The sequence below is a fragment of the Tiliqua scincoides genome, chromosome 7 (genome assembly GCF_035046505.1).
Source record: "Tiliqua scincoides isolate rTilSci1 chromosome 7, rTilSci1.hap2, whole genome shotgun sequence".
NCBI lineage: Eukaryota > Metazoa > Chordata > Lepidosauria > Squamata > Scincidae > Tiliqua > Tiliqua scincoides.
The window spans coordinates 57,995,617-58,008,076 of NC_089827.1; the positions used below are offsets into that span (position 1 = coordinate 57,995,617).

The 12,460-nt window shown below is 42.7% G+C and overlaps 1 long non-coding RNA gene across 1 annotated transcript in view; it reads right to left on the minus strand.

Annotated features, from left to right (window-relative positions):
• Positions 1-6,066: 6,066 nt before the first annotated feature.
• LOC136657643 (uncharacterized) overlaps positions 6,067-12,460 on the minus strand; it is a 30,574-nt gene continuing 24,180 nt past the window's right edge. Inside the window, exon 3 of the long non-coding RNA XR_010794763.1 lies at positions 6,067-6,092. This is a non-coding gene — a long non-coding RNA (uncharacterized lncRNA). The remainder of the gene's footprint in view (positions 6,093-12,460) is intronic.

Consider the following 12,460-nt stretch of genomic DNA (forward strand, 5'->3'; position numbering starts at 1 on the left):
TCAGAAGTAAACCCACTGCTTTCCATAGGTGTTATTCTTAAGAAATGGTGCACTGAACTGTAGCCTGGGACTTTGCTTCAAATGGAAAGGAGGATCCCATCCTGGTGTTGACAAAAACAGATCTCTGCTAAATGCAAAACAGAACCAGGCTAATTTCACAGTGGAAGTTACTATAGAAACAAATCTCTGCATTGCTTCTAATGACCTCCAAGAAAGAAAACTTTTCAGAGTTGAAAAGCTCTGCCCTCTGATTGACCTGGAGATAAGGTGAAGTGATAATTGGAGCTTGATTACTTGGCAAAAATTTTACCTACTATAGTCGAGTATCTACAGTACTTTAAAAAAAATACAAAAATTTTTCTCATCAATTTTTATTCAAAGTTTTATCTTGTTGTATGTATCAACATACAACATGCTCAAATAATAATTGCTTGAATTGCTATTTACATAATAAGCAGCTATTAATGAATGCAGGCACTGTTTGAAACATTTGTGCAAACACCAATCTTATGCATAAGCCAAATGACAGCCCAATCTTCTATTTAGAAGTAAGTCTCATTATGTTCATTGGGACCTGCACCCAGGGTAGTATGAATACGATTGCAGCCCAAGTTACACAAGCTACTATTTCAGCAGTAGACATAAGAGTATGTGCCTTAAGATTCCATTACTATGCCCCCAACTACCCGAATCAGTACATAAAGTTGTAGGATGTTCTAGCAGTAAGGGACAGTGGAGCAGGGAGAGAAGAGACAATAAGAAGAAACATTTAGGTTTTCATGGAGGATAAAGAAAATAACTTGCCCGAACAGTTTTTTTAAAAAGTCAGCCAACATTCATTTTGGGCAACCTTAAGCCATTTCTGCCCAATGTTGCATATACACAACAGGGATCAAATGTGTACACCTGTGGGCTGGACAAAACTCAGTTAATTTCAGATATTTTCATGCAATCAAATAAAGGCTTCAACTGCTTTATGCCAATAAGGGTAAAGTAAAGCTTCAACTGCATGGCTAACATTAATTCTTCTCATAATATTAGCTATCTGCTGTTTTGGAATGAATTCAGTCTTATCCAGGTAGATATAGTGACTAGTAATCAAATTGTCTCTGAGATGATGATGATGATGACGACGACGATGATGATGACGACGACGACGATGACGACAACAACAACAACAATATTTATATACCGTCTTTCTTGGTTGTCAGATTTCTCCTCAGACTTTAATTCAAGGCGGTTTACATAGGCAGGCTGTTCTAAACCCCTGTAGGGATTTTTACAATTGAAGAAGGTTCTGTCTTTCAAGAACCACAACATTTCAGATGGATCTTTTATGATCTGGTATCACATTCTGGCCTCCAGTTTCCTCCCATGCAGGCTGACAAGCAGCTCCTTCATATCTCGCTTGAAGGGCGGCCAAAGAGCAGGTGGAATAACTCGGCTAGGCTTGTCAGCTGCTTCAAGGTCTCGCCATTCATGGTGCCGGTGCCCTCGAACTGGCAACCTTCGGATGTTATCTTCGGGCAAACGGAGGCTCTACCCTCTAGACCAGACCTCCTGCCCTTAAAAAAATCTTCAGACTGGTTAGGAAGGGAAAAGGGCTACAAGAGGACAAGGTGTTGAACAGGTTTTAGATGACCAGGTTTTGCATCTCAGCAAAAGGTGCACAAAACCACGTGGACAATCCAACCTCCATGAAATTTTTTTGTTGGATTTGGCAGCCACAAGCTGTGTTATTCACAGATCTTTATTATTTTTCCCAGCTTTTAAACTGTACCAAGATCAGCATAGATCACCTGAAACTACTGAGAGATTCATCAAACCTAATCCTACAGCACCTATACTTACAGTATAATCCTAAACATGTCTACTCAGAAGCAAATCCCACTGAGGTTAAAGAGACATTCCTAAAAGTGTATTATGTGAAGGATTACAGCCTATGACAGACTTTAATACAGTACAATTAAGGTCTGTCAAACAGAGAATATAGGCATGCCCTGTATCCGTGGGGGTTCCTTTTTGGAACTTACGGCTCACCTTGACTCCAGAGGAGTTGCGGGGGGGGGTGTCCTGTATCCACATATCCACGAATAAGCGAAACCGTGAATATGGGATCCGCAGATACAGGGCCCTACTGTATTGTTTGTAATAGCTGTCAAAAGCAGCACAGGTAACTTCTAATCTAGTAGTGATAGTGGTTCCAACAGTTATTACAGCTTTAGGATTCAGTTCTTTTCGATCAGCAGGCTAGCATGTTGTTAGAACTTTAAATACCAAATTCAAAGCAGCATTGCCCAGTATACAGACCAAGTACTTGCATTTTCTGGATATCAAAATTAAAGACTTTATAAAGAGACTTATAAAACCTTGACATACAAAATTATGCATGGGATAGACAGAGGGAATCAGGAGAGAGTCATTAAAATTGTGTGGTGGGAAAGTTAGAACAGACAAAAGGAACTAATTCTTTATCCAGCATGTAATTAATCTGCAGAACTTCTTGCCACATGATGTAGTGATGGTACCTGACCTAGATTTCTTTAAAGAGGGACTGGACAGTTTTATGGAGGAAAAGGAGGTAGCCTATCTCTGAATGCCAAATGCAAATGAGTAGCAACAGGGTAAGGGATATCTGTCTTGAGTGCTCTCTCAGGCATCTGGTGGGTCACTGTGACAGGAAGCAGGACTAAATGAGCCTGTGGTTCAGCAGTGCTCTTCTTATGTCCTTAAGGGCGCAATCCTAACCAATATTCCAGCACTGACCTAGCTGCAATGCAGGCCCAAGGTAAGGTAACAAACATGCCCTTACCTTGTGGAGGCTCCCCTTGACTACCTCCCACTGCAGGATGCAGTGCAGACCACATTGGCACAGCTATGTCAAAGCTGGAAACTTGGTTAGGATTGTGCCCTGCATCACACTGCATACAAATGCAGATTCAAAAATAATCCTCAAAACTTGTAGTGCTTTCTGATGGTGCAGTGTTTCTCATGTTTTATCTTGATGCTGTTCTTACAACAAGCTGGCAAGGTAAATATTAGTATCCCCATTTTGCAGCTGGGAAGCCAGGGCTGCAAGAAAGTAGCTTGCACAGGGCCACCCAATGAGTTCATGGCAGAGGAAAAATTCAAACCAAGCAAGTCCCAATTCACAGCACAGTCTCTTAGCCATTGTGCTACAACTGCTCCCAACTCCCAAGTTTGAGACGGAAATGTGCACATGTTGTAGAACTAGATTATGCCACTACTAAACTGTTGCTACTAGAAAATACTTATAAATTTAAGGCATACAAGGGTTAATTTGCTAGAAGCCTACTCAGCACAACATGTCAACTCCTTTCTGACTCAGCAGTCACTGTCTGGAGTTGTGAACAGAGGAAAACTTAACCTAAACACGGACAATTTGTCTCCACCATTATAATGTCTCTCCCATATTCTGCTCCTAGTACATCCTTCCTATTTCCCAATACATAGAAATTACTCATACATAGTCAACTCCACCGCACAAGATGTACTCTGGTGCCAATTTGATAAAGTCTGTAAAGTTCAAACAGTGAACAGCAACTCATTACCACAGCAATACCAGAGATTTACAGCAATGCTTCAGACAAGAAGGAAATAGTCACTCCTACACAGCAAACAATCATGGCAACAGCTGCATAGCCACCTTGGGTGCCCTTCGGGGAGAAAAGCCGAATATAAATCGAATAAATTGAATAAATTGAATGAATGAATGAATGAATGAATGAATGAATAAATAAATATGTTAAATTACAGATCTACCTGCATGGATGCCACTCTGCATAGCCAGTTAACAATAACTTCCAGAGGGGTAGCCATGTTACAGCCCAATCCTAATGGCAATCGTGGTGCTGGGTGCAGTGGTGCTAAAATGGTGACCAATGTATCCAGCAGCCCCACTGGGCTTGCCGGAAGCCTCCTTGAGGGAAGAGCACAGGAGCACAGAGCCGAAGATAGGATCCAGTGGAGCAGGGCTCTGCTGGTCCCATCCCCTCCTGCCCTAGAATGCTCCCCTCCCACCCAGAAACCCTGCGCCATCCAGTGATGGACTTCACCACTTGCGATCCCCCAGTGCCCCATGCTCTCCTGGTCCCGTAAATGTGCTTTACAGCATGTTTACTGCACCCAGCACCAGCACTAGAGCTCAGTGTCAGCACTGGGAGAGGACATGATTGGGTCCTTAGTTGGGACCAGCAAACAAAACAGAGTCTTGTAGCATCTTAAAGAATAACATTTATTTCAGTATACTGATTAATTAATCAAGGGCCTCCTAATGCCTATAATTAAGGCCTTAAAAATGTCACTTCCTGTTTCCCTCCAGAAACTGGAATTAGAGGTTTTTCGGCCTTTTCAGTCATTCTGAGGCCTGCAGCAGTCACAGGTGGTCTGCGTGGCCTCTGTGAGCCTCCAAAAACCCTTAGGAGGCAAGGGGAGCTGGGCTCCCCTCGCCTCAGAGGGGCCATGTGAGGGGGTGCAGGGACCCCCTCAGATCTGATTCACGGATACCTGAAACAGCAGATAGCATATCTGTGGATACAGTGGTCCCCTTGTATTATCTTCAGTACACTATCCTTCACAGTCACCCTGATTTGTAGCTCTGTCTCCCAGGCATTACACCAGCTCTGCAAGAACTGAACATACTGGGCTTCATATCACCTGAAATAACCTACCAATTACACAATTCCAAATCAAAATTTCTCAGAAAGGAGAAACATAATGATTTATTTATGTCCATTCTTGTAGCAATTTTATGTTCCTTGGGATGACACTATAAAGTACTACCTGGGTTACTTCTAGTTCCAACCACATGTATCTTGCTGGAAACTGCCAAATCCAATATACAGTATGAGTTTGAGAAGTTAGCCTCTTTAAAATGCTACACTTTTCCTTGTGCATCTCCATAAGAGATCACTCTAGATTTTAAAACATGCAATGGAAGGAAAGCTACAAAATGGAGGATGGCCCACACACACAAAAGATTTTCCATCTCTAAGATAATATTGTGCTTTAAGAAAGCAGAAAGATTGCATGATTAACTGACATGAAGGTCCCAAATTAAGGAACCATGAAGATGCGTTGCCAACACCCATTGCTTGGGGTCCACAAATCTCTCCTTTGCTCTGGTACCATTCCATAGGGGAAAGATGCCAAGTTAAGATGCCAAGCTGCCTTAACAATGAAATCTAAGAGATCAGTGACTAAACTATTTCAAAACAAACCCCTTCTTTATACGTGCAGTGTCCTTCATAATTAAAGGAATGTCATTAGTCAAACAAAAATAAGACTAATGGCTCCAATGAAAGCAAATGCCTATACAGGATGTCATTGGGATCCTGACCAACAACAAAAATAAAGGCTTTGCTTGTCCTTTTTCTTACCCTATGTGCTAATACATGTTGCTCTACTGAATATAAGCAGACAAGGAAAAAAAATATTGTCAACTCTAACACCAAAGTTGAAAAGAGTCACGAGATACTGTCAGTACCACAGTTAAAATATAAAGACCTGTACTACTTTCATTTTCATGTGAAAGTAATGTGACTGTGCAAATAGCTTACACGCATCACTACAGTGCAATCAATTAGACAGAGACAGAATTCTATGCACCCCATTCACCATCACAGGCAATGTTTTTCCAAAAGAGATCATTTTTAAATCCACTGCACAACAGATACAAAACATATGGGTTTTGCACTATTAAAATATAAGAAGCATCACATCCAGAGACTCTTCAAAAATATTTTGCTTGAGTAGTTAGTTGGAAGCTAGGGAAGAATAGCAAGATATGAACCATCATTGTTCTACTTACCATTCTTCCTCTCACTGAGCGGAGGAAGATTGGGGTTCCGCCCAGGATGGAGGCCTAGGGTCAGCTCGGGCTGCAAGGAGAGCTCCTGCAGTTCATTGGCAACAGCTTCACTCTGGGGGCTTGGTGCCGCTGAAAGACACCCCAACGCCGTCTCATCTTCATTCTCGCCAGCCCCTCCTCCGTCCAGCCCATTTCCAGCAATGACGGAAGGGGGCAAGCACAGCACACTGGAAAAATCCACTTTGGCTTTCGTGATGGCAACCTGAAAAAAATCGTAGAAGAATTTGCATCCAGGAAGGTAGAATAGCTTATATACCAAAGTCCAAGTTGCTCTTCTACACACTTATTTATAGCTCTTTGCTTGTATGTACTTTACCATTTCAAGCACTGTTCTCTTTAAGCTGCACAGCCAAGCAGCTCAAGTTGGAGCCCCACACAGCTGCCCTCACAGCACTCTGAACACTGCAATGACATCATCACCAAGGGCTCCAGAGTTGTCCCCACACAGAAAAAGTAGGGCTCTGTGCAGTCTTTTTAACTTTTTGCAGGGAACACAGATTACAAGTTCAAAATACAAACTATTTCCAGATAAAACAAACCCTGAATTAGCCTTAGAGGAAAGGTAACACAATGCTGAAGCTGCAATCCTATGCACACTTTCCTGAGAGAAAGTCCCACTGAAGACAATGGGACTTACTTCTGAGTAGACAAGTATAGGATTGTGCCCCAAGTTGTAATAGAAACTGAAGGTCCAATTCTATCCAACTTTCCTGTGCCGATGCAGCTACAATGCAGCCCTGGGGTAAGGGAATAAATGTTACCTTACCTTGAGGAGGCCTCTGTTACTGCCCCTCCCCACTGCAGGATGCAACACATGCCCCACTGGTGCTGGAAAATTGGATAGGATTGGTTCCTGTGACACCCTGCAAGTATTGATAAACTACAGATGGATGCCACTATTGCTCCTAGGCCTAGAAAGTCTCAGCAGATCCTGAAACATGCTAATTTCATTCCGGTCTACCCAAACGCCAAAGTAAATTCAGGAATCTCTGAACAAATTCCACAAGTTTCCAGAAAGAACACGAGCTATGAGGCTTAAAGCGCTAACTGGCAATTAGGCAGACTCAACAGACTTGTGCCACCTTTCAGGTGTTGCAAATGTGCCATAAAGCATGTTTTGCACCACCTCGTGAGTTGGCCAGTGTGAGGATGCACACCTGCCTCTCAGCACCAGATCCAGACCAGTGTAGGGTGAGATTGCACCAGTGCACAAAGGCCAGTGGGGGGGAGGGGTTGGAGAGGGTGGCAGGAAGATGGAATAGGGGTGTTGGGGTGGGGGAAGGTGGGAGAGGGAGGCCAGTGGGCAGACCAGGCCTGAGGGTAGGACTGGCCTTAGCAAACTTAGGCCGGATCCTAATCCCTACCAGACAGCCTGGTATTACAAAAGGCTGCTTGAATTTACGCCAGTGATTTTACTGGTACAGATCCAAGTAGCCCCGCAGGGTGGCTAGTGCACGACTTGAGGTAAGGGGATATATATCCCCTTACTCCGAGTTGTACCACAGCCACCTTCTCACCTGCGCAGGATACAGTAAAGGTTAGGATTGGGCTGCCCAAGTGATTGTGCTAGGCCTCTGTCTACAAGCACACAAGTCTCCATGACAACACTGGCTCATAAATACACTGAAGATATTAGTGGGTCAAGATCATGACCCACCACAGTTGGGGATTTCATCAGGAACACTAGAACTTGCCTCTAGAATCATTTCCAGATTGGACGCATAATCCAACAGTACTGGGCAAGTGGCAGCTCAGGTTCTTTTGAACCAACCCAGAACTTCAACTTGAATTCTGGTTGGGATGTGTTATGGTTCCATCATACTACATACCATTTTTATAGAAGTTGTAATTTGTCAAGATTTCTTTTTTAAAACACATCCCATGTTCACCCCCACAACCATCCATTTTTATTCCCAATCATATGTAAGACAACCAAGGCTGTAAACACAGTGACTTGTCTAAGGCCCATGCAACAGACCCCTGGCACATGAGAGATTAGACTTTCAAATCCCCACTTCATGTCCCACCAATATCTACTAATAAAATCACTGCTAGCATCAATATTCTCATAATTTTCCCAATTTATGATCCAGCCGTGGTCCGAATCTGCAACATGTGGCTCACTTTCAGGTTATAATACAGTAAAACAATTTTTATTTACTTCCTTCTTCCTCACATCCAGTTCTTCTCCTTAGTTCTTCCAGAAATTCTCCAGCAATTTGTGGTGGTGGTACTAGTGCAACCCACCTTAGGCAGGTGTCTCAACATCCCAGTAGCAGATCAAAGTTTAGCATCTGCTAAAACAAGTGTGCTGTACTTCTGTCTCATTCCCAGCATGATTGTGATAAAAGCAGGATTTGTTCAGTTGTCAGTCTTACATTACAATGGTCATGCGGCAGCAATTAATCAGTTTGCCATCGTCAATAGCACACAACAGAATGCAAAAGTCTGAACTAAATGAAAGAAATATATTACATTCAAGAGGAAGTATCTAATCTGGAAGTATAAGAACCCATTGTAGTCAACAGCTACAACTGAATGTTCTATACAGCTTTTTAATACATGACACATGGCCCTCTGAGGGGGGAAAGGAGGGTTTCAACACTTCTTCCACTTACAACCAAGAATACCAACCATAAACTAATAGTGTGAATTATTAACCGAGCAAACAGCTACCCTTTCCCTCCTTCTTGCAGAAAAGGAAAAAGTCAAAAGGAAGAGGGGACATGTCAAGCACTAAACTATATGTGACAGTGGAAAATTCAGAAACACAGGAGAAGCAGGAGGCACTCTGGCTTGCATAAAGGGGGAGGGGTTCCCATTTCTACCAATTTCTTCATCTGCCAATTCCTATACTACATCATCATCGGCATCCTTCAGTCTCGGGAGACTATGGTATCGCGCTCTGAAAAGTAGTTCTGGAACAGCATCTAGTGTGGCTGAAGAGGCCAATTCGGGAGTGACAATCCCTTCCACACTGGGAGCAAATGTAGTCTGTCTCTGGTGTCTCCCTGGCTGTGGGCCTTCCTTCTTTGCCTCTTTGCCTCAGTCTGTTGGCCAAGTGACTCTTCAAATTGGGAGAGGCCATGCTGCACAGGCTGCCTCCAAGCGGGACGCTCAGAGGCCAAGGTTTCCCATCTGTTGAGGTCCATTCCTAAGGCCTTCAGATCCCTCTTGCAGATGTCCTTGTATCGCAGCTGTGGTCTCCCTGCACAAGTTCTCCACAGAGGAGATCCTTTGGGATCCAGCCATTGCCCATTCTCACGACATGACCAAGCCAGCGCAGGCGTCTGTTTTAGCAGTGCATGGGATTCAGCAATGCTAGGGATTCCAGCTCGTTCCAGGACTGTATTGTTTGGAACTTTGTCCTGCCAGGTGATACCGAGGATGCACTGGAGGCAGTGCATGTGGAAAGCGTTCAGTTTCCTCTCCTTTTGTGAGCAAAGAGTCCATGACTCGCTGCAGTACAGAAGTGTACTCAAGACGCAAGTTCTGTAGACCTGGATCTTGGTATGTTCTGTTAGCTTCTTGTTGGAAAATACTCCTATACTACATGCCACGTCATTCCTGAGAATCTTTTGATCTTAAGTAGTTGCTTTTCAGAGGGTACAAGGGGCAGCAGCAGAAATAAGGCTGGAAATCCCCATTCCACAAAGAAAAATATGAATATGGGAGCAATAAAAATCCTTCAGACAAAATTTATCTCAACTTCATTTTAAAGATTTTGCCTTATCTTTATTGAATTAGATTTTCAAATGTCAAAGAGCATCTGAAGGACCTAAGGACCTTCTAATTTTTGCACTGTATTTCACAGTGGTAATTTTTCCTCTTTTAAAAGTGACAGTAATAAAGTTCACTAAAAATTTAATAGAGTGCACTCTATTAAATTCTTAGTCCAGAGATGAGCTTTTCCCCTTTGTAAAAAAGCTGTACAGATCCAGCCACAGTTTTAAGTCTTATTTAAAGCACACATTGAATGTAAACAATAACAATAACCTCATATAGTACTTGGGAGTAAGACTACATTTTCAAAGCTTTGAAAACCAGCCTGGACAGTATCAAACAGTTCAGCTGTTACTAAAAGTTTGGAATCAGTGAAAGAGCAGTGAAGGGAAACAAGCTGCGCTTCCAAACAAAACTCTCAAATGGAAGAAGCAAAAAGAGCTATGGCCTTGGCTGGCAACAGTTCTGCTGGGAGGTCTCCTGTAGGTCTAGCTGCCACTTTTGGTCACATCCCCAGAGTTCTCTGAGCTAAGTTACGAAGAACTCTGGGAAGTACTTGTTTTGTACAGGGCAAAAAGTAAAGTTAAAATTAGCACGTGCATCTCTAACACATTGTTTTTGGCCTCATCAGGATCACTCACGTCTTAAGGAGAGCACAGTCAGCCAGACCAAGAGCAGTGCGCATGAGCCTTGGACTCCAACTTTCAACCTATCTAGCTGCCCAATGTGAATGGAAAGCAACTACAAGAATTCCTTGCAGGGGTCTCTGGGTGATACACACCCTTTCTGCATCCTACCCTCTTGCCCAAGCAGGACTCTGAGGAGTATTGAGGATGAGCTCGTGCAGTTGTTATACTGCAGTTATAGAATGTTCTGTGGTTTTCTATAAAACCCCTTCTCCACAGGAACACCTCATGCAGGTAAATATAACTCTATTTTGCAATTCTCAGTTAAAATCTCCAGCTGATACAAGTTTTCACAACAGGAATTACATGAACCTGTTCTATGTCATTGTCCCCAACAGAATGTATGCTGGTGACCAAAAACAAAACCATGGATATCAAAGGCCGTTAAATGACTTAAATTTACATGCCAATTGATTTAAAGAAGTGTATATGTTACCAACATTCCAAAATAGATGTCTTTTTGCAATAACAAATCAGTTGTTAAATTGTGTGCTATCACTTCTTAGAAGCAACAGAAATTTTTTCTCTTTTATTCCCTCCCTTTCACATGTAAACAGAACACTCAAAAGATGAATAAAGGTGGCTCATCTACAGCCAATAAAGTTCGCCAGCATGGTAGGCTCAAGACTGTAGCTGCATCATATAACAGAATTTCATCCTCCACATACCCCAGCACTAAACCAAAATTGCTAACAAAGTTACCTTATGGCAGGAGATGAAAATAATTCCTCGAACAAGTGAGAACTGTTATACAATCTTTTCTAGCTATTACTTGCTCTTTTAAATCAGTTTCTATTTAGGAGTTCAGTTACCAGGGTAATAGCAACTGGTAGTCATTTAGGAATTGTTAAGCAACATGCATCAACTAGCAGCAGCAGGTGGCATGTGGAAGGAGACTATTTTGGGAAGCATTAACTACTTTTCATGCACTGAAAAACAGTCATCTGTTAAACGACAGGCAAGTGTGATCAGGAGACAAAAAAAATGTAATCTTTGAGCAGAATGCTGTTAAGGAGATCAAGCTTTAAAGTTGAACAGAGAGGGAAGACACAGTAGACTAGTGTTATGGCCAAAAGAGCAATTCGCTAGGCAGTCCCAATTCAGAGACAGAGAATTACACCACCAAGCTGCTAACAGACTGCACCAAGCACTGAAAATTGTACATTTATTCAAAAATATCATTCTTTCAATCAGCAATCCAGAATTTTAGGCAAAAGTCTTTTCCTTGCCTTGTCACCATAGATGTAGCTGGAGATGTCCAGCATGTATGTATATATCATATACAGTGGGCCCTCAAAATCTGCGGGGGATTTGTTTCAGGACCTCCACAGATACCCAGATCTGTGGGTGCTTGAGTCCCAGTCAGAGGCAGGGTTCTGGTGCTACAATAACTTACAGGACGTTGATGCTTGCTAGGCCCTCTGGAGGTCATACCAGCCCACTCCATGAGTCTCCATGCCTCCTGAAAAGTTTCCTGGATGCGATCGGGAGCCACTTTTGAGGCCAGGAAGGTGTTTTGCATCTGAGGTGTCTTGAGGCCAGGGAAAGGCCAAAGGAGTTGGACACCGGTTTCCCTGTGCCTAAGAACAACTACTGGACAAAACCAAAGTCACAGGTACAAACTGGAAGTGGCTACTGGCAATGTCCTGGAGGCCTTCTGAGGTGTGAGGAGGCATCTGCCTACTGTATATACAGCATTTAGCTTAGTTCACCTGGAACTTTTACACATGTGAGATTCACAGATTTAATTACTTATTCCAGTGTTTCTCAATCTTTGGGTTGGGACCCACTAGGTGGGTCACAAGCTAATTTTAGGCCAATTTTACACATTCATTTCAACATGTATTTTATTTTTAATATATCAGACGTGATGCCACATGCTATGTGACTGCATTTGGGGAAATGTGACAGATCAGTACTTTGAACAGCTACTATGTATATGCTTTTAACAATGATAGTCAATGGGACTTACTCCTACAAAAATGTAGGTAGGATTGCAAAAAATCTTCCCTGTTTGATAATGTCACTTCCATTCATGACATCACTTCCAGTGGGTCCTGACAAAGTCTCATTCGAAAAAGTGGGCCCCAGTGCTAAAAGTTTGAGAACCACTGACTTATTCAATTTATATCTTGTTCTATCCCATGGGTTCAGAGAAGCT